This window comes from Ambystoma mexicanum, chromosome 9, assembly GCF_040938575.1.
Source record: "Ambystoma mexicanum isolate Mex_15411 chromosome 9, UKY_AmexF1_1, whole genome shotgun sequence".
Classification (NCBI taxonomy): domain Eukaryota; kingdom Metazoa; phylum Chordata; class Amphibia; order Caudata; family Ambystomatidae; genus Ambystoma; species Ambystoma mexicanum.
In genome coordinates this window covers 711617594-711641251 of record NC_090931.1, presented here as the reverse complement: position 1 = coordinate 711641251, position 23658 = coordinate 711617594, and the positions used below count along the sequence as shown (strand labels likewise).

General features: G+C 43.2%; 1 protein-coding gene across 7 annotated transcripts in view; it reads right to left on the bottom strand.

Moving 5' to 3' along the window:
- Window positions 1–23658, bottom strand: part of PIKFYVE (phosphoinositide kinase, FYVE-type zinc finger containing) — a 1728392-nt gene that overhangs the window by 1657681 nt on the left and 47053 nt on the right. For 5 of the 7 annotated variants that reach the window (XM_069615611.1, XM_069615606.1, XM_069615605.1 and 2 more), the window contains exon 2: window positions 7472–7547. The exons of the other annotated variants lie outside the window; for them this stretch is intronic. The gene's annotated coding sequence lies outside the window, so the exon portion shown is untranslated. The remainder of the gene's footprint in view (window positions 1–7471; window positions 7548–23658) is intronic. 7 annotated transcript variants of the gene reach the window in all.

Sequence of the window (23658 nt, the reverse complement as noted above, 5' to 3'; positions counted from 1 at the left end):
CATCTCTATGGGGGTAGGGGGTAAAGCTAGGTTCTTACCTCCGCATTGCTGAATATCTAATGGGGCAGTTAGTCTCTTTGCACCCCTTAACTTGGCACATATTGTCCGTGCTGGCATTAACGGGGATTATTATTATACTTTGTTTAAAATATTTTGTTTAAAAATAATATTTCCATCAGAATAAAATGGCCAACTTTATTTTTCCTTCAGTCCAAATATGGACGCCACCTACTACTAAACGAGAAACCATTACATTGACCTTGCCCCAGGCACACAACTCCCATGCGCAAGCGCGCACACACACATACATACACACACACAGAAAAATGTGCACACATACAAACACAAATCATTAACCTATAGACTGTTGACTTTCAATCTGTATACAAAAGGACAGCTGCTTCCATGTTTTATACTTTACAAATGAAGATAAATATACTGCAGTTAAAAAATTCTGCCAATGCAGCATGCGTGCTGCTAGCTTACCTCCAAAGCTATCACAGGATGGCCTGCTTAACCACAGAAGATCATTTCCTAGTGCAATTACCTTCCTGTTGAGTGGTACCAACTCGGTCAGGACACCAATGAACACACGAATAAGAGACAATGTTTGGCAGTGGAAGTGGTGGATACATTTCTTGCAATACGTAGGCATGCCTGCTTATTTGGTTTAGGGCAACTTCTACCACAGAGACGATGGTCTACATTACTGTGAGATCCACCAGAAATCAAATTAACATCTTTATTGTTTACTTCATGAGGGGTACCGAGAGTTGTCCCATGGACATATAAAGATCACAGTCCCCGTGAATTGTTTCAGTGTCGCATAATAAAATTGTCAGGTGGGACAAGTCCAGTAATTCGTTTTTGTCTAGGAGGGACAGGAAATCCTCTCAGCTATGGGTGGGAGGCCTACCAGGGAGCCATCCAGAGACAGTCGTACCCCTAAGGTGGATGGATGCTGGCAGAAGAAAGGGCCCCCAATTTCTGTCCCCGGCTCCTTGTGTGAGAATGGTTGCCTGAAGACCCTTATTTTGAGCCATGCTTCTATTACATTATGCTTGCCAGTCTTTTTTTCCATTCTTTCTATAACACTACAGGAAGATAATATGCCTGGGAGGAGAATCCAACTAAAGTCCCACAATCACCCCGAGCAAGAACCAGGAGACCGAGACACCCAAGAGCAGCAGCAACACTCCAGGAAGCCACGCAGCCAACGTTTCGGACCCGTAGAAATAATGAATTTGCAAAACATGGCTGTTGCACAAGTAGAGGTGCACTGCAGAAAATTGGCAGTTACACAGGTATGTTATTGTGGACCCCCTAACACACCAAGGAAGCTGGGACCTGTCCAGTCCAAAGAAAGGTGGGACCTGTCCAGTCCAAAGACTTCCCATTGGGTTATGTGGAACCAGCCACCACATATGAACTGCCAGGGCCGCCATGGACGTTCCACAGCAGAAGCGCATAGAAGAAGTGGGCGAGGCTTAACCCTCATTTTATGTCTTTTCCTAGCACATTCATAACACTGGGGAAAAAAGACAGGAAACCATTGGCTATGGAATGGACACTAATCCCTAGAGAGGAGGGGCAATATAAGACATGAACAGGAAAGAGAAGGCGTGGTTTAACAGGTGAGGACAGTGGTGGAGGACAACCGAGAGAACAGCAGGAGGAAAGAAAGAGTGGTGGACTGTGGAGGAGATTGTTGGAGAAGGTGAAGTATTGGTTTAGTGAAAGTGGTGCTACACTGCGAGTGTGTGAGACAAGTGTAAAGAAAGGGTAGTTTAAGGTGTGAATGTGAGATGTCTGGTACAGAGTGAAAGGAGGGTTGATGAGAAGTGGCATGGGAGGAGTAGCAGTTTGGGAGGAAGAAGAGTAATAATGGTATTAGCAGTTATGTTAGCTGAATTTGTAGCACGGATGTTCACCCAGGGGCATCTTGGCGCGAGGACAAACACAGCAGGGCCGCAGCCATCAACAGTTTAGCAGAAGAGGACAGTAGTAGATGATGAAAGTGCAGATGGTTCTCAATCTATTTAAGTGGAAGGCTATTCCAAAGTTTGCCAACCGCCACAGAGAAGGCCCGGCCACCAACTATCTGAAGGCAGAACTTAGGTACCAGAACCAGGCGATCATTTGCAGAGCGAAGGGTCAGACGAGGAATATAAGGCTGGAACTTATCCCGAAGGAAGTCGGCACCACCCTGATAATAGGCCCGGTGGACCAAACAGACGGATTTGAAAACTATATGCTGTTTCACCAGAAGCCAGTGCAGACGTCACAGAACCAGACTTATGTGGGAACCATATGGTGTTGCAGTGGCAACCCGAGCAGCTAAGTTCTGCAACAGTTGCAAACGATGAATAAGGCCAACCAGCTGAGCCAGGTAAAGAGAATTACACTAGTCAAGCCTACTGGAGACAAGAGAATCCCACGACTAGAGGGCGAAGCGAGGACGGGAGAAAGGGTCAAATCTAATGGAGAACCCTCAGTAAGAAATGCCCAGACTGGCATACCGCACTTACCTGCGAAGCCATAGACGGAGATGCAGACAAATAAACCCTTATATTTTTCACTGTCATCACTGGGGTCAGAAACACACACAGCGAAGAAGGCCAGAAAGAGGGAGACCAAGAATCCAATACAGAGGAGGTCCCTACCACTAGGACCTCCATCTTGTCCCAGTTTAGTTTGAGCCAACTGGCGCTCATCCAGTCTCCCATGGCCAACAGACAGTCACGCAGGCGACATGACACCCCATCTCAGTCGAGGTCTAATCGGACCAGGATTTGCGCGTCGTCCGCGTACGAGTAACACTTGAAGCCACAGGAGCGGATGAGAGCAACCAGTCAGCGAACGTAGATGTTGAACAACATCGGGGACAAGGCAGAGCCCTGGGGGACCCCACAAGAAAGAGAATAAGAGGGGGAGAGAGAAAAGGAGGCAAACATACAGACTGGCCTCTGTCAGTCAAGAAGGAGGTGACCCAGGCTAAGACAAGGCCATAAATACCAATCGAGGTCACGCGAGAGAGGAGGAGGAGGAGGTGGTCCACAGTATCAAAAGCCGCTGATAGAGTAAAAACGGGCCCTCACCCCCAAACCCCTGCACCATCAACAAGCCTGGTCATATCATACATTCGCGATACTAGGACGCTCTCAGTAGTTTAAAAAGATAGGAAATTAAATTGGAAACCTATCAAGACTATTGGATCACGTGAACAAATAACATTTCGCAACATATGAGAAAAATATGTGAAAGAAATGTGAAAGAAATGTGTATTGTTTAAAAACACACGAGTAAATATGTCAATTTTTTGTTTATGATGCACAACTTTGATTTATTTTATGAAGTAATGTTCCTTACGCAAAAAACAAAAAAATAAATGTTTTCTTCTATCTGAAAGATGTTGAATATGAATGAACAGGTATCTATTGAATAATTAAATATATGAGAGTACTTCTAGTAATTGAATTGAATTCTAAGCAATATTTGTTTTGCCTTATGCTGTGCCCCAGTTTGTACAACAAGGTTTTTGTTGTACCATTTATTTATCAAACAATAACAGAACACTATACCATCTATTGGCTAAGATACTACTGGATGAAATGTGTACTCTTTTAATCCCTCCCTTCTCACCTGTGTATTTTTTGTGGAGCTCTCCATCCTGCTTTTCTACAGGCGCACGTTGAGATGAAGAAACAATAGTAACTTGGGTAGCTGAAGTATTCTATAGTCCCTTGTCACAAAATGTCTTTACTTTTTTTTTTTTTTTTTTAAAGGAGTCTTGGGGTAAGTAGCTGGAGAAAATACTGTAATCTTTTAGGGTTTGGATTAATTCCTACGTTGGAGAGATCTCTCATCATAATAACTTGTTCTTTTTTCCTTTCTTTTGCAGGTGCTCTGAATTTAGGAAAAGGAATTATGGCTGCAGAGTGCTGCAAAGTTACTCAGGATGAGAAAACATTTTAAAACGTAAGTTCGCCTGTACGGAGTAACTGCAGCCTTCAGGGAAGCGCGCAGAAACAATGGAGGTGAAAACTTGAAAAACCTTCAGGTACGTAAAATGCTTAGTAAACGTCTTCTTTCCTTAACTATTAAATTCGTTTATTGTTAATTTCAAATACCTCTGCTCTTGTCTGCAGGTTTTCGGAAAGCTGAGGAAAAATACCTTCGGAAGATGCGGTAGCTGTTGAAGAAACTTCTGACTGAAGCTGCTGCGACTACGAATGAAAATTGACAACGGGGGTCCTGGGAGTCTCTGCCAGACATTAGTCCTGGTTACGAGAGACTTACCCAGAGTCTTTAGCTCACTATCTTTCACAGAGAAGAAATATCCCAAACATATCAGTCTTTTTCCTGCCCTGGGGCAGTCCAGCACCAAAATGCTAGGCAATTCTCCTCTGAACAAGAGTACCAACAGCATCCCCAGACACGTGTTTCGGTCTGGTTGGACCCTCTGCCTTAAGTCTGGCAGACGGACTCCCAGTACCCCCCTTGTTAATTTGCATATTTAAGTAACTTTGGGTCTCACCCTAAGCTACTAGGGGAATCCAGACGTGGACCCCTTGCTCACTATTCTTAGAGAGGCATAGATCCACCCTACTGATGAGGTCCAAACAGACCGAAACACGTGTCTGGGGTTTCTGTTGGTAATCTTGTTCAGAGGAGAATTGCCTAGCATTTCGGTGCTGGACTGCCCCAGGGCAAGACAAAGACTGATATGTTTGGGATATTTCTTCTCTGTGAAAGATAGTGAGCTAAAGACTCTGGGTAAGTCTCTCGTAACCAGGACTAATGTCTGGCAGAGGGACTCCCAGGACCCCCCCCCTTGTTAATTTGCGACTACGAATGAAAACTGTTGACTGAAGAGGCTGCGGAGGTGAGTGAAACTTCTGAAGAAAGAGAATTGCTTCGGAGATAATAGAAAAGACTTACCTGTCTGAGGTTAACTATTGAACTCTGTAGTTTGCTGCAAAACTAATGTCTCTATTATCTCCTTTTACAGGTTCTGTGAGGAGAAACGCTGGTAGCATTACCCGCTGTCAGCGGAGCAGACGTAAAGCATGCGTCCCAGCAGAGGCAGGGCTTAAATAGCTCTCTCTGCAATATGAATAGAACGTGCTGCAACTCATGAATGGACCTTGCGGCGGCCATGTTAAGTCTATGGAATTACTGTAAAACATCACAAAAGTCTATGGAAGTGTATGCTGAGAATGATGGAAATGCCATGTGTGCCAGGCTAACGCCAACCTTTGACCTGCTGTTGTATCTAATGTTCTCTGTCGAGCCTGAAAGCCTGAATGAGGGCTATGTCCACCGACTGGGATCATGTCAGAAAAAGAGTGTAGTAGTGGGAGTGTGGTAGTGGGAGGAGGATGAGGAGTAGCAGCCAGAGGAGGGGAGTAGTGAAGAAGATTGAAGGAAGTTGGTACATCAAAGAGTGGAGGGCAGTAGCAGAAGGAGTGAAACATTGGAGGGACGAAGACTTGGTGGGGGAGTAAGTCGAGGGGAGTGGTAGTAAGAGTAGAGAAGAGGAGGCAAGTGGGCATGGCTGATCTAGCATGACTACACAAGCAAGTACAAGGCATTGACAAACTCCAATCAGAACTCTAACTTATTGCTAGAGTAGGGGAGTAGTTAGGAAGTCCGAGGAAGTTTAGGTACCCTGCTTATAGGAAATCCATATACAGAAGAAGAGAAGATCAGAGACAGTAGGGGAATCCCCTTGGAAGAACCAACCAGGCGTTATGGATGCCTGGTTAGGAGGTAGTTTGGGGAGAACGAGAGGGAGAGAGAAAGGAGAGACAAACAGACAGACACATAGGTCCCTCCAATTAAATTAAACGCCCTTGAACTGTCCTGAATACTCAGGGTGTTTTCTGTGGCATTTGTGATAGAGGATTGCGGCTCCTCACTACTGCAAATGATCTGATATGAGCTAGCACTAACGACATCACCGTCCAAACATAACCCTATGAAATAATAAGGTGTGTCAGAAAGAGAAGAGGGCTGGGGCTGTGTGGGCCTCTCTCCATGAGTGCGAAGTGTAAAGGCAGGACAGGCTAAGACGTCAGCTGTACAGTGGAATACCAGCAACAATGAACATTTCGTTCTTGGACTTGGGAGAATCACCCTACCACTCGGGTGGTCAAACCACTCAAAGACTCCAGGATGATGGTACAGCATGTAATCACCCGAATTAAAGAAATACTGGTGCGGTCATGCAGAAATTGGCATGCAATGAAAATAACGTGGCTGAAGGCAGCAGCAGGGATGGTACACAGAGGGGAATTATGGGTGGTTCTTCAAGTCTTTGCTTGAATCACACCATGCCAACAAGATACCAATGAATAATGACATTTGAAGGTGAAAGGTCAGGGCAGATAGACAGCTTTGGTAGGCTGCTGCACACACAAGTGGGCTGTATCATTCTGTTGAAAGCTAGGATTGTGCAGCAAATCTTTGACAGTACCAACTCCTGCAGTCCCTCTAGAGAACACTGATACCCATGGAGCCATCTTCAAGAACATACACAAAGCAAGTGCCACAGTATTTAAAATGGCAAAACGCCTTCACATTTGTCATCCAAGTTAATTAAAATTTGTCAAAAGAAAATATATCCACTATTATTCATATATTCTCTAAAAAAAGGACACAAATTGTTACACAGATCAGTACATTTTGTGTTGAAAGTCATCGATGAGGTGCCCTGTAATCAGTATCAGAGCTTTGTGGAACAGGCAATTTTGGCCACGGCACAAATCAGGTTTTTAAACAAAACATGGTACAGAGACTGAGCTTCTGGATTTGAAGTCAAAGATAGCTCAAATCATAGATTGAGGTTGCATAGCGCTACTGTTGCTGCTTGACCTGTCCGCCGCATTTGATTTGGTGAATCGTGAGATGCCGGCCGACAGGTTGGCTAATATAGGCAACTGTTTGAGCTTAGCTGTCAATTGGTTTAAGTCTTTCCTCGGTCCAAGGACGGCAAGAGTGGCCAAGGAGGACTACCAAACACAGCAGGTCTTGCTTAATTGTGGTGTCCCGCAGGGTTCATACCGGTCGCCTTTGTTGTATATTGTCTATTCTAGACCATTGTGCGATCTCCTGGATGACCTGGGAGTAATATTTGCAAATTATGCGGATGACACCCAGATCATCCTGGAGTTATCAGGGTCGTACACTGAAGAATAAGTAAGGGTATGTGAGGTTTTTGGTGCCATCAAAACATGGATGGCCAAGAACTCACTTGCTCTAAATGATACAAAGACAGAAATCCTGATCTTGGGTACTGATATTAAACTGAACAAATTGGATCCTCCATATAGCGCATTCATGATTGAAGGATTTCAGAACATGTAAAAACCAATCGAGGTCAGGCGAGAGAGGAGGAAGGGGTAGTCCACAGTATCAAAAGCTGCTGATAGAGTAAAATCATAGGGGTTTATTTAGACCGACAACTAACCTTCAAAAAACAGGTCTCATGTGTGAGCTCTTCATGCGCCTATATGATGCATCTACTCTGGCAGATTCGCCCTTACCTAAAAGAAAAAAACAGAGCATTAATCGTGGCTGCTACGATAAATACAAAATTAGATTATTGCAATAGTCTTTTGGTTGGCAACGTAAAACTAATAATTAAAAGCTCCAAGTTAGCCAGAACAGGGCGGCACTTGCTATCTGTGGCCTGGATCGGAAAGCAAAGATTTCCCAGGCATACCGAAAGCTGCACTGGCTTCCCGTTAAACAGAGAATTATTTTTAAAGCGCCCAGCATGGTATACAAATGCCTTGCTGTTGATGCACCAGCTTATCTCTGCTCACAAATCAAGAGAGTGTCTATCGGGCACAATTTGCGTTTTAATAAGGAAGATTTTTTGACCCAGCCACGTTATCAACTAAAAAGGTTTGGAGGATCTAGCTTTGATTACTGGGCTCCCAACATATGGAACACTTTGCTGTGCTCACTTAGACTGGTCCCTACAATTGCGCAGTTTAAGAAGGGTCTGATGACATATCTATTCGATAAGGGAGATGATTGAGAATCTTTGGAGAACATGTTGAGTCTTCCCTTTGATTGGTTTCTGTCGTAGGTTTTGTGAGCGCCCTGAGACCTGTGGGCGTAATATAAAAAAACCTATAGAACAGAACATGATGTACTTATATTTTCATACATATTAAGCCAATTTCATCATTAAAAACCAAGCAAATACATCAACAACCATTGTGTTGGGGCGGTGCGCTTAGAACACAAATACTTTTCTAACATGAGGGAATAAACATTACCACCCATTAATCTAATATAAATGTTTACAGTGTGTTTCGGCCACACTAGATTAAGTTCCTCAAACTCATTTGTTGACAATGACCTGCATCAGGATGGACGCATTCAAAAATGCCACTCAATGAATTCACCCATGTGATTTAAATCGAATTCTGTATGTTAATGCGTGGCAACATTCATGTTCATCTACAACTTGATGAAAAGCTTGTTTTTAACAAGGTTTATTTAGCCTTTTCTACAGATTAGGGGTTCAACGGATGTAACCCTGCAATCTTGTATGGACCATGGTGGCATCAGGGCAGTCAGGCAACATAATGTTGCACGATTCCATCTCACGCCGGCAGTGTAAAAACAAAATTTAAAAAAAAAAACAACAAAAAAAGAAGCCTGACAAATCACGACTTTGTTTACAATTCCACAGGATCAGTCCAATACAACCAATCTGTATACCTATTCATGTATTATTCTGACCACATTGTAGGCAATAGGTACACTTAAGCAACTGTGGGCCGTGTCCCCCATGTTTCTGCGCTTGGAGGTTTGTGAAAGAAATCACAACAGAAGAATTCCAGCCTAAAAATCCCTGTGGGAAATGGACATTTCTAACCACCCTTGATGAAACAGAACTGCCTTTTGCCAACAACTACCAAAGACAACTTCGGGGACAACCACAACCCCCACCACCACCAGTCACCAACAATCAAGGCACAAAACACTTTTCTGTCACAGTGACAAGTTGATCTACTCTGCTCAAGACTAGGTTGGCTGAATAAAACTCGCCAGGACCGCAATTGATCCTACTATGGTGGTCGCTGTCTTTAATATTCTCAGCTGCGCAACAAATGTTAGTAGGTAATAATATCCCTATATATACACGCTTGCCGTATATAATCTTGCCGGAAAAGGTTGAGGCAACATTATAAAGGGGACAATATATATAGGGAGAGGGGGGGTTGCAAGGGTGTCCCCCGCATGTTCCATGTAACAATGTCCCCTCAAAAATGTGTAATTTTTCGGCGATTTTCTTGCATGCCGGTATTTTTGACAGGACATTATGACATGGAACCGAACGAAGTGCCAGACCCATAGCTAAATCCGCTTCAGCTCAGACTAGAATCATTAATTCTTGCTCTCTCGGTCTTATAAATATATTTGTCCCTACACTGCCACCAGATGAACTGCAAGGTCCATTCTGTCTGACAACCACCCATACAGCGTATTAAGCCACTTTCTAACCAGTTGTACATCAAGTCATGTCTGTTACTACCATCTCCTGACAAAATACTTCATATTTCATCAAAAACTGCATGTACAACAGTTTCTACAAACAACAGAGAGTGGTAGGAAGAGCTAAAAGCAATATTTACTGGTCAATTTCTCTATACTAGGATGTAATTATTTTGCTGACAATGACACGTGAGGGGTCAGAAATGTGAGACGGACAACTGGGTAGAGGTTTTTCACAAGTAGCCATTTTATTAACTTACACAGGGTTGATAAATGCCTTGCTTTCTCTAACCCAACAAGGATTTCCTTAACTATGAACCTAAGACTAAAGGAAAAACACTAACATCAAAAGGCATCTGTCCCTCACACTTATACATACAATAAATCATACAGGTATCACATGACTGTTCAAATTCAACAAAACAATAGTAAGATTCACACAAGGTTTCTTCACTCCATGAGTTTTCCACTTGGCACTTGGATTGTTCCACATCAGACAAAGTTTGTCACTTGATAGAACACTTGTCAAATGTCCACAACTCTTGCGTAATAAATCACAAAGTTTTATCTTCACACTGTCAATCAATATTTCAGAGTAACACTCTGCTTTAGTAAACAACTTTCTCTTTCATAAACAACAAGGACTTGTCAGAATTGTTTACCACAATCCATCAAGCACCTTAATGGACTTTCCACTTTTTTTTTTCCATAAACACTTTTCACCACATTGAAGTACTTTAATATTTTCTTCCTGGTCCACTAACCTGTCAGAACTAACCACTAACAGTCCCTCTCCTGGTATACTCTCCTGCCAAGATACAAACTCTTACTACTACTCAGCCCTATAAAGGGGCATAATCAGCCACTTTTACTCACTAAAAATTGGAAAATACGCCCCAAAAATAAAAATAGGGAGTAAAAATACTCCCAACAAAAAATAGGAAAAAGACATGTAGAATATTGCACCCCTGCTGTTACCCTCACAGCTCCCTGGCTGTGTTTGGACCAGTAGTCCACGCAGTACTACAGAAAGAAACTATTTTAACTGCCTGATTGAAAGAAGTAAACCAATTATCTTTTAATGTGTATGAATAACTAGGTGCAAAGAAAAATATTACAAAAACATTTAAGTTAAAACATTTTTACTCGCTTATAAAATACTCTCATTGGGAATTGGACTTCCATTTTTACTCCTTAAAAATCATTTTACTCCCAACTTTAAAAAATAGGGAGTAAAATACTCCTACTTCCAAATCTTATCGGGAGCACAGCTACTACTACTACTACAAAGTACTCTGCAATGTAGCTTTCTTCAAAGAAAGTCTTTGACTTCACCATCATTAAAATTCACAACTTCTTTCAGAAGGATACAAAACACATTGATGCCGTTTGTTCCACTGGTATGTTTGCCAACTGTAGTGCAGGGGAGGTCTCTCTCCCCTTGGAGACTTTCTAAAATGCGGGCTTCTGTCCTACCACCTTTGGGTTTCTATTACCACACCGGTTAACTACTGACAATGTCTCTTATTCACATTTCCTTCTTCAGGAAAATGATTTCCCCTTCCTATTATAATTCCGGCAATATAGATTGTCATTTTCCCTTTCAAGTAATCTTCTTTGTATACTGTCAGGGAGATGGTTTCCTTGTTTATTCATAATTGCACCACTTTGGCTAAGGCAATGCTGGTTGTTAATGAATTCCAAAATCCCCTCCTCTTTACTTGGGCAATGCTGGTTGTAATCTTTCTCAAGTATTGGCCACTCTTTACTTTGGTTGGGATGGTTGCTATTGCCCCAGTTTTACTTGGTAAGAGTTTGTACAATCCTTTTCCTCTGGTTTGCATACAATGTGTCTATTAGGCCACAAATACTTTAGTTCACCAGTTTGGTAGTCAATATGACCGTATGGAGCCAGCGGTCTAGTATGGAGCACCCCGGGGTCACCTAATTAAGGTCGACTCACTGGTCTTCTCTTGCACGCTCACTCAACCCGCTGCCGCTTCGGTCTTCTCCTCGCATGTCGGGCCTGGGAGTTTGACAGCTCCAGTCCCACTCCTGCTGCCCGCGCTTGCTAAAACAGGAGCCTGTCAGTTCTCTCGCATGCTCCGTTGAATGCCAACCACCGGAGCAGGATGCAGCAAAGGGAGAGCTCCTCTCTCTCACAGGACGCCCCACAGCTGCGCTGCTTCCTGATGTTCGTCCATATGCAAGCAAATAACAAAAATGTGTCTGCGCTCGTGAGCGAAAATGTTAATAGTGAGGCACACGTTGTTGTTTTCCCATACACAAAATTTTCGTTTTCGAGAAAGGAACTGCTTCGGGCGCACAGCGAATTCCAGGGCGTCGACATGAAGTTGGGCCTAGACCACCATAAAAGATGTGATGTTACTCCTAAGCGCCAGTGCAGCGTACGGACACATGGGCCCTACGCGGTCGTCCCACAAAATAGTCACGGTAAAGCAGGAGTTCACGAGTACGTGCACTTGCCGTCCAAAAAAGCCATCACTTGGCATCTGGAATCCATGGCAATCGCAGTAAGGCAGCAAGTAACTGGTTGGAAAACATAACAGAAAACATGTGCCAATACCCACCCTTTATTACAGTAGATCTATTGGTGTTTTAATTCGGCATACAGTTTAAACTAACGATTATTACACACAGGAAATCATTTAAAAAAAGACAAAAAAAACGTGGAAACTGATACACACATCGATGTGGTCATACATGACTTTTTAAAGACATATTAGCGTTGAACATGGGTGATTCTAGTGATAGTCTGCAAACGGCGAGATTGTGCGCTCCCCATAGTTACAAAAAAAGACAACTACACAAAAAAAAATAGTACTTCAGTTACAATGCCAAAATTCATGTTCAGGTAATACAAAATTAAATCTCATTGCGGTGTAGAGTCGTCAAAAGCAAACTTACACGATATTGACCATCTCCATTCTCTTCGTGAAACTCGGACAGCAATGTGCTTGTACCAAGGAATCTTCATGAACTGATATTACAGGTGTCTTCCAAACGTTTGGTATGCATAACCTTGACAAATTGTCCCTATTGCAAACTTCCACTCCCTGCATTCTTAATGAATATTCCCTTTCGCTCAAGGTCAAAAAACAATTGACCGTTATGGGTTCAGTCCCATGCGTGAGCCTCCTGAGCTCGCAACCAAAAAAGCAAAGCTAGTGACCTTCACGCAGAATCCAAATACGTTCTCACTTTGCAACAACATGGCTCAACGCATTCATGAGAACTGGTACTCTCATACACTTGCAGACCCACTGTTTCCATCAAACACTGCAGGTGGCTGCCTCAGATTTCAAACTCTAGGGCGCCAGTTTGACTGCAATGTTATTTTAAATACATTGCAACACAGACACAGTAATAGTTTGCCCTTCAAATGTACCGTATGCCTTTCGTGACAAAAAAAACGATTATTTTCTTCCTGCTGCCACATCCCATCCCAGTCTCATCAACCCTCACCTTCCGAGACAGAATTTGCTAAGTTTAACAAGTGCAATGTTTAGTTTTTTTTATATGTTTTAGAGACGATGTCCGCAGACACCAAAACACGGATGAAAGATATGGCGGGCGCATCGGAACAATCTGACGCACTTCACGCTCTTCACCGTCCAATCAGTGAACTCATCACATGTCCGCGGACATGACGCTGCCGATTAGCCAGTCGATATCTTGTCCGCGGAGCGAACAGGGAAGTGTGACCGCGGAGCGGACATAGATATCACTAATTATTTGAGACATACTTTTTGGTCGTTCTAAAGAAAACTACTGGACGGATTCTCACCAAATTTACCAAAGCACGCTTTCGGGACCAAGCTCCTGCTCCTGCTGCAAATTTGGTAAAACCCATCCAGCGGTTTGGGCTGGATGCATGCGCAAAGTTTTCCCCCCCATTCAGTCTATGGGAAAAAAATACATTTTGGGACCCCTCCTATAACTTTCCCCCCCTGGACCAAACATCACCAAAATTTGCAAAAAATTCAGAGTGGGCCATATACATTTTTTGTAACGTGGTGAGGATTCGTCCAGGGGGAGCGGAGTTATAAGCCGCCCAAAAAGTGCTCTTCCTATGGAAACAGCAACTAAACCATAACTACACAGCCACTATCATGGCTGTGTAATATATATCTCCTTTCTCTTTTGATTATAAGGGTTTTCACTCTTGACAATTTGAGTTGTTTTGGGATGGGAAGCCCCACTCTGACAACAAGCCATTAGATATTCTGGCATCATATGAAGGAGATTTATACTATGTCTCTCCTAACAGAGCCACCCGCATTCCCTTGGGGGCCTTCTCTTCCAAGGTGATCAACCCAGCCAATACCATCCCCCAGGTAGCAGATGCCTTTCCCTGGCCACCTGGAATGAGACTTTAGGCAGGGAGTCAGTGAGGGATCTGCAGGATTCGTCACACACAACTCTGGTTTACTTGAATCTTACATAGAATTTTAATTAACTTTTATATTTCATTCAAAAATTGAAAAAACCCTACAGACATTTAAAAAAGAAAGATCCTCAGAAGCATATACCCATGCTCAACTTAATGAAGAACAGGAACACATTTTAAATTTCCGAGAGATGATTTTAAGGGAAACACAATGCTGGCACCCATCTCTAGGGAGTGAGATAGTTCACCTTAATCATTGGTGATGTGTCAACCACAGAGCGCACAATAAAACTATTAAAAGAACCACTGCCATGTGAACCATGCATCTGGCAAAACTCAAATATCCAGAATCCCTTCACTTAGGGGAGGCTGGCATTAGATGCCCAAGAGTGTCGAGCAAGTGATCACAGACTACAATTACGATCAGAACAAGTAATCCCCACTTCTCCTATGCTGCCCAAGTCTCTATGATCTCTCTGGAATTGTGTTGGTTGAAGCGGAAAAGCCTATAGCATCTGCAAATTCTGTAAACTGATTGTTACGCTGCAAACCTTGGATCTATAAATAACATCACGTAATCTTTGCACTCTTGTCTGCCAGATGTCAAGCCTGCGTCTGCCTGCACCGTTATCGGTTTTCTTCCAATGCATGATTAACTGCAAGCGCCAGATAGTCCCTTAGGTTGCAGATCCAGCCCTAATTTCCAACTCATTAAAAAGCGTGCCAACAGAATGTGAAACAGAGCTGGGCAATTAGTAGTTCTTTCAGTGGGCTCATGATGGCACCCTTCTCTGAGAGTTCAGTTTGTTTTACATAGCTACAGGTACAGCTGCAAAGACTTACCATGAGCTCCACGTGTTACAAATGGAGAGCAATATCCTGACGCTGGCCATGTAGCGTCTTCCAAACTTTCCCTCTGTGTTTGAGAGATTATTTTGCTGCATACTGTATCTCGGCTTAAAAAAGGAAAGTAGAGGGAGTATAGCTTTCCAAGGTAGGGTTAGGACAGCAGAGCAACATACTTGGATGTAAATCGTCTTAATAGTACTGCAAGCTGGAAGCCTTAGCACCTCTTCAAGATCGCTTTGGACGCTGTGGTAGGTCAGATGAAGCACACAGACTCTTGTAAGACATTATTACAAGAATATTTATTAAAGAAAAGGATAATGCCCATCTTCTCCTATTTCTATGGGGTATTCTCCAACTAACAAACTAGCTAAGGTGTTCGTCAGTTGTCGGTGAATGTCTTAAAGGAATCTGTCCAACCTAACCCTAACTGACTATCAGTATCCTAACAACTAAAGGCAGGAGAATTATTCCCTTCTCCTGGGTTCTTGCTTCTCGCAAGTTAGCTGTTCAATAACTGATTTTCAAATTGCCTCTTGTGACTTCTTTAACCAGTCGATAGAGTTCTTTTAATAATAGTTATATCTCAACATGGTATATCCTTGGTTCTATACAGATGTCTTTTCCCTCGTCAGTGGCTTCTGTTGGTTTGATACTTTTCTCTTAAACGCCCTTTCAAAATGTTCCTTCCTCTATTTTCCCAGGTTAACGTTATCCAATATATCAGAGTTTCTCCCTTAAAGTTTGTTTCTCTTCTATTTATTTCACAAGCTTTAATCTCTGCATTGTATGAATCCCTTTATATATTATATATATTCTTTTATACTTCTCTGAGATTTTCTCTTACAGTTTTGTTCTCTAATCAATGATACTTTCTTTACTTTGACTGCGACGAGTAGGATTACTATAACAATTGTCATCCATTCTCTGACTTTCAGGGTTATGCTCTCAATGTCTTGACTGAGACGTGTAGGAATAGTTCCATAACAATAACCTTTCCCTCCTCTTGTTCACAACGTTATAGTCCCGTTATGTTGACTGTGACCAGTATGGGTACTCTGATAACGATTCTTTTACCTCCTTATTGGCCAGGCTATATTTTGATCACGTTGACTGGCATGAATATTAATACTGTTATAATGATTCCAATTCACTTCTCTTGTTCTTGCTGTTATATTTTTGTTATATTGACTGGGATGATTAGGAGCACTTTTATAAGGATTCTCATTCATCCACCCGGGTCTCCCGTTTTCCCCGTTACCTGACACTCTCGGGGAGAACGTGACCAAGATTTTACTTTGCTCCCCGTGGCTCTCTCTTTTGGTCGTTCGATTCCTTTTCCTCACTCAATGTCTCATACTCCGAGTCTTCCTCTTCAAATGCTTTTCGGTATCCCAGGAACTGGCAAGGTAAGCGGTCCCAGTCGCGTAAGTTGGTCTCTGCGCGATTACCAGGATCACCGGCCCACCCCTGTTACTCTGTGGTTACACCAGCACTGGCTGCTTCTCGCTTTCTCCAGCTGACAGAATGCTGCACGTCCGACCCTTCGCTTTTGGCTCAGCAGCCGTTTTGTATTTTGCGGGTCTCTCCGACTCTCCAGTTTCCTCCTCCTTCTGAGGTGGCGTAGCCATGGATCTTCCGCAGCATATTTCTGCCTCCCTCTCCACTGGCCGGTCAGACCTTTATTCCTCATCAGTTAAATACATCTCTTCATTTAAAGGAGTATTTACATGTTCTTGTTTACAGTAATACATACTTGTCCTTTCTTCTGACAAGTACTTATAGGGTATGGTTCCTGAGGTAATGTTAGGAGGGTCTTTAGGGAGTTCCTCACATGAACGGGAGTCCTTGTCCCCACAGAAGTGAGTCTCTCCCGGTGAGGTCCCTCTTGCCTCTAAACCCTCGGGAGGGTGCTGCAAAGCAGACTCCCCTCCCTATCCTCACAGCAGAGGTCGGGGGGGGATGGGGGAGTGCTCCCCTTGGGGAGAAGTTATGAATTCATGCAATTCATCACAACGCCAAGAAGTTCAACTATTAACCATCAGCTCAAAGTATACACATTCCAGTTCTGTGTCAACATGCTGGCAATTCCCTTTTTTTAAAAAAAAAAATGTTTTTAAGGTTTGGCTTTTAAAGAGGGGGGGTGCCCCATAATTCCCATTTCCCCCTTATCCCTACCCCCTCAACATCTACAACCCTACATGTATCCTGCCATAAATGTGGTAAAACAGGAATGCTGCTGCCAGCATTTTTGATAGTATTGTATTGTGGCAAATTAGCGAAATGTGCATATTCCAATACCCAATTCATTTGTACTGATAAATCACGTAAATTCCACATTACATTTACCCAGTCGCATAAATTTGGTTTTCCTGTAGTTGATTTCCAAGTCACTTGTGGAACAATAATCCCAAAAGCCCCCATCAAGACCTATTGGAGTTTTATCGTGGAGCACCACACTGTCAAATTAGGAACAAAGATCAGCGGTTTAACTTTACCCAGAGATGGCAAAGAACGTTTTGGCTTTATCCAACTCCCTCTTCAAGGTTGCAACTTACAGGTTAAAAACCATCAAGTAGAAATGCAACCCTGTGTTTATTTGGATTGTGCCTCATGTCAATGATGTCCTGAAGAGCACACAAACATGTGCAGAAGATTCAAAGGTTTTATTAAAGATTTGGTGAGAGGGTTCCCTCCCCCCATATCCTATGAAGCAAGTTATTGCCACGTTTTCATTTTTATTTTGTAGTGCCAGAGTGAGGCAGAAATATCAGCAGCCCTTAAGCAGCTCAGGTGACCTGCCTACAGCTATCCGAGCCATAGGGCCAAGAAGAAAAGGGAATACAAAAGCAAGAAGAACTGGAGAGCAAATGCGGCTTTCTGAGGCACCGCTCACCGGCACGTGCAACAGCCGGACTGCTGTAGCTAAACCAGAGCACCAAGGACTAAGAACAGAGCAATAATCACATAGCAAAACTCCACTTAACTTATTTTAAGGATATCATTGCTCACTTGTTTTTCTTTTACATACACCTGATACATATGTTACTTCAGTCAAATCATATAACACATGTCTCTAGATGTCTAAGAAAACAAGCTAGGGGCACTATAAATGGCTACACTTAACATTAAAAGATACAGGCCATCTTAAAGGGATCAGCACTTTTGGGGCAACTAGGGGGACTGGATGAAGGGCACCCAGTTGCCATCTTTGGACTTTGCCAGTTATAACCTGACAGGACAATGGAGGTTTGTGTGCGAGCGAAAATATGCAGGTAGGTGGAAAACCAACGCCCCTCACCTGAGGAGAATGGGATCGGATGTTGTCAGTAACAGGGAGTGGAACTTGATATAAACTGACACATAATAGTAAAAGAGTACTAAAAACTGATGACAGACTAAGACGGAATATAAAAGTTTATTTTTCTATATGGGAGGGAGGATACTCAGTGGAATTTACATAAGGTGGCATGAGATCAAGCCTCTAGGGGGCTATACGTTAATTGAGTGATATTTTACTGTGTCTGTTGACAGCAGCAAGGGATCTACAAGCAGCTAGGGGAGAAAACAGAAGGGAGCAGATTGCCCATTTCCCAGTTAAGCGGAGAGTGTGTGTGGGCCTACATGCTGGGGAGGAGACAGTGGTAGAAATGTACCAAATGTACCAAAATAAATTGTAGAGCTGTGACACCGGCGGGAGCGAGCAACGTGCAACACATGTTCCAAGGGGTTGCAACCATTCTGGGTGACAACCAACTGAGTTGAACGGGCAAAAAGAGGAGTTCACTGTATTTTTCTTTTTATCTCAGTCTGACAGTTAGTTGGAATATTTATGTATCACCTTTAGTGAAATCAGTCACCTCTTCTTGCTGATCTTAACTCTGATAAAACCCAACTTTGCGCCTACCTGAACAGATGTTTTTCTAGTGTCAGGCCTCAGTTAAAGAATCATGTGCTGTTGTGAATAGAATTCGGCAATTTACTCAAAAGCCTGAGTCACTCCCTTTGATGTCCTCTTGTATGACAAGAGTCCTAGAAATGAAAGGTTCCATCCTGGGATAAACCATACGATGTCCTCCTTGAGGGAGGCAGGAGCAACCCCATAGATACATATAAAGATGATGCAGAGAATGTTAAGCTGAATTTAAGCTGCTGAAAGTCATATCCGGTTTCTTTGAATAGCTTGGACATGATCACTTCTCCTACATACAGAAGGAAATCAGTTCTGAGTCACATGGAATCCGCTAGCAGTCCCTGCGAATAGTCACTATTATTTATATTACAACTGCATCCTTGTACAGAGACATGAAGGAACAAATTCCACCTGATATTAAAATATCAACCCTTGTGAATAGCCTGGCCCATTATCAACTGTACATTATAAGCTTTTAGGCAGAGATATCGATTTAATATGTTTTTCCCAAACATCACAGGCAGCTGGGGGGTGAGGAGAGAACTTTTATTAGGACCTCCTCCATCACACCCGGTCTAAGATGAAACCAGCCAGAGTCCATCCACAGTGAGATGTTATCCAGGTTTGTACGTGAATGTGCGGTTAAATGATTTATGTTTAACTAACTGCTATCAGGAGGTAAAATAGAGAAGTGTGCTTCAACTTCCAAAATAACAGTTCCGGAATGGTGAAAGTGTTGTAAAAAGTAGTGGAACTGTTAACAGTAAAATCAAAAAAGAAGTGCAACTCCTTTCCTGACCATTCCTGCTTCTTTCTTTACAAGGATGTCGTAAGCTTCTTCCTGAAATGTAGAAGCGAAGGGTCGGGTCTTGTGTTGACAAGAAGAGGGTTTCAGATTCACAGAAGGCAACTGCTTATCCGGCTCTCCTCCTGATGTACAGGAGACAAGCTGGTTATCAGAGTTAATATGCTCTTCTTAGACCCTATCAATCAAATGGGCGAGAGGATCCCCTGCCTCATGTCGACGAATTAAAGGTGTCGAGCAACAACACATCAGAGTTTATTGGGAAACAGAATTAGCCAACTAGTATGGGATATCGAACAGTGGATGATGCTAAGTATGAGGCACCTTCTGATGGAGGATATTCCAGAGTGAGTAATATTATTGACACGTGGGGGCCAAGGAGTCTGTGAGTTATTAACTGGTTTAGTTAACTCTGGTTAATCTGTCATGTCAGCCTGTGAGTTGGAAAACCTGCAGAGGTCGGAAGAAACCACATACAGTTACTTATTGGCAACTTTCCTTGGTGCATCTGCATGTATCTCCAGTAAAACGTGCTGCTCGTGTGACATGTTCAGGCGCTTGACCCGTCACGTGGGTGCTGGGAGGGACAGGATAGGAGGACCCCCTCTCAGCCTGGGGGGTTGGCCATCGCTAGTCACCACACTGGCTATGGGGGGGCATACGGGATAGGGAGGTGAGGGCCCAGGGGTGGAGGAACGCCCACTAGTGGGCTCCAGCCCCAGCAGAAAACCTTATACTGTGTCAAAAACGCAACTATGACACCATATGATGGACGGAAGTACAGAACATGTGCAAGGTTTTAATAGCTGTGAATGCACTTGATGAATTTGTTTTTAACCGAGGATTTTGATCAATTTCTTCCAGAGTAAAATTGGGTCTTTGAGTCGACAAAAATCAACTAACTCGTCATTACTGTAGGGGCTCTAGTCACACGCCCATGAGGCACTTACTCTGCCTTGAATTTCATCAAACCCTGCTTTCCCGAGCCTTACCTCCTCCTCCAGCACAAAAGGAGATTGAAATGGCCCGCTGTGGCAGGGAATAGTGCTGTACCAGACTCAAGGCGCTGGAGGAGGGGTGGCAAACTCAATTGAACAGGGGGTCCCATTAGGATTAAAAAAAGTTCTCAACTACACTACTACTCTCCCCTCTACACTCCACTACCACTCTCCCCCTCGCCACTACTCTCCCCTCCACTACTACTCCACCAATCCTTCTACTCAGTCACCCTCACACCTTACGTTGACTCTACACTCCCTCTAATAATCTCACTCCCCCACAACCCAGCACCACTTGGTCCCACCAAACAATGCCTCGCCTTTTCTCCAAAATACCTCCACACTGCAGGCCACTGCCCTTCCTCCTGCTGGTCTCTTGGTCTGCCCCCAACTTCCCCACCTGGGAGGAGTTACAATCATCAAAATGCATAAAAGGTGGCTTTGCAAAGCACCTTTTTACCCATGCAGATCCACTGTGCCGGAAAGATGTTGACCTGCATTGGGAAGGTTAGAGTCCAATCTCTCTTCTGGGGCACAATTGTGGCTGCTGGAGCGTGATGTGCCTGGAGGAGATCTGGTGGCACGCTGCATTCTTCGCAGTGGCACGGATCTTCTGCTGCTCTGCTTGGCAGCTCCCTCTGTTCCTGGGGATCGGAGGTATCAGACGACTGGAATAGTCTATCTGGGGACTCATATTTCTCGAAGGCAGTCTGCCTAGGCTTTGGATATCCTCGGCTGCCTAAAATAACAGGAAGAAAATGGCCAGTATGTGGATAAGAGGCATGGAGTGATTAAATGTAGTACTGTTCAGGTGCATGCAGGCACGTGGGAAGGGTGGCAGGAACTGTGGCCCTCCGAACTGCCACCTTCATTTTCTGGAGTAAGACTGGCTATGGCTTCCACCAAGGTAGGCCACCAACCCAATGCCAAAAGGAGATCCCATCCGCTCTTGGCAATGTCAGTCAACTGACCTTATTACAATGTACTTATCAACAATGACTTTAAACACTCGAGTGAGAATATACATCTTCGTAAAAATCACCAATAGACTTGGGGCTTTATTTACCAGCGCATAAAGTGTTCTATGTCCTTTCCTTTTCTAAGCAAATTAACATCTTCAGTTGAGGTGTTTTATTTTGTATGCACTCTTTGCAGCTAGAACGAACAAATGCATGTCATCTGTTAAACTGCACCATTACAGACTAATAAATAGCACAAGGAAACATTTTTACTATTGGAAAAAAAGCTGGGCATCAAATGGGGCCATAATCCACTGCTGTGCCTAATAATAACACCTAATAATACCACAGAGACACCATTTAGACCCCAACATCCCTGTGTGCACAACTGGACAAAGCAATCCTGAGTGGTACACTAAACCCAACACCAGCAACTGATCCCCATAGCCCCGACTGCAAGGACTTCAATGAAGGTTCCTATGTTCAAGGATCTCCTGCTGGTCGCAACACCATGCCAAAGGAGCAAGTAGAAATACGAACGCTGGCTAGGCTGCTTACATGTCCAGGCAAACATGCTCGCTGCTGTCCAGCCCTACAGATAAGGGGTGGGGTTTATCTGCCACTTTTACTCCCTAAAAATAGGAAGTTCAAATACACACCCCAAAAAATCCCTGTTTCCATCTCTTCCACCCATGCAGGTCCATGGATGGCTTTGGTTCCGTACTGCGTGTAGTGTCACAGGAGGAAACTATTATTATTACTGCCTGTTCAGAAGAAGTAAACAAACATGTATCTTTTAATGTGCTTGAATAACTAGGAGCAAAGAAATGATTAGTACAAAAATATTTCTGTTTTCCAGGTAAAACATTTTTATTTGCTTATAAAATACTCTCATTGGCATTTGGACTTCCTTGTTTACTCCCTAAAAAAATGCAATTTTCTTCCAACTTTAAAAAATAGGGAGTAAAATACTCCCGCTTCCGAATCTTATCTGGAGCATTGCTGCTGTCCGATGGGTGGAATCAAAGCTTCTAGGTATCAAGGAGGCCGTTCGCTCAGCATGGCTTTCTGAAATTATTTGAAATTCTGAAGATTCATTAGGTGCTTGGTGAAGGGAGAAATTTGGCTTTAGTGTCAGGATAAATTGCATGAGAATTAAAATGCATTTTGGTATGCAACTCAAACAAATTAGGGCAGCATTTTCAAGCGTTGCCCTCCCTTGTAATAACTCGAAAGAAATAGATAATCATGAACTTTAACCACCATAGGGTGCTACTTTAATAGACACTGAAATACAAAACGTATGCATTCCTGGACACAATCATTGACAAGTTTTAGAAAATCTGCATTCATGTAGGATTGTTTCCTAACAAACTCCTATCCAACTAAAATGAGCAAACCGTTTAACAGAAGCTTTCACAACCGTAATGTTTTAGTGACAAACGTCAGATGTGTACGACCTTGCTCAGAGATACCTTTGCCCAAAGCAAACACCCTTCTGCAAATATTTGAGATCACTAACGTTTTGCAAGGAGATATCAGAATTCTAACTCGGGCAAGGAACGTTTACCATAACTTGGTGATGCGCGGGTTACCTCAGATTCGATATATATGTTGTGCATTACAATTGGAGTTTCAGCCCAGAGCTGATCACTACTGAATAAAAATCGATATCAAAAGACAGACGTTCAGGCATGTGATGCGCTGCCCACTGAGTAGGTAAGTGGAACATCGATCACAATGCAGCTACGGTGAAGAGAGTGTTACTTATTGGTGGCCAGAACGGCCCTCGGTTGAACTCAAATGTTGGAAGTGTGGGTGGTACAGCAACGTGCCCCGTGCCATTGTTAAATTAATCACTCTCGAATGTTCAGTGCCAGTGGCCATCTTGAAACAGTAATGCTTTCTCAGCCACATTGGTCCAGAGTACACTAAACGAGTGGTTAATTGCAAAACACGCTCATTTGACAAAACAGAGAAATAAAGTTGAGGCTTGGCTTCCAAGTTGCGAATTTTTCCACAGGGAAGGAAAATTATAAGAGAAGAGTTTCTCTTGGTTTGAATGGAATGCACCAACCTGAACTCAAATGACAGGATCAAGAGAAATTCGTGATTTGAAGCTTTATTACAATGGATACATTTGATCACAGAATGCAACCTGGGGTGGGTAGAACGCGTAGAGTTTTTTTATTTTGATGATTATATAAAAT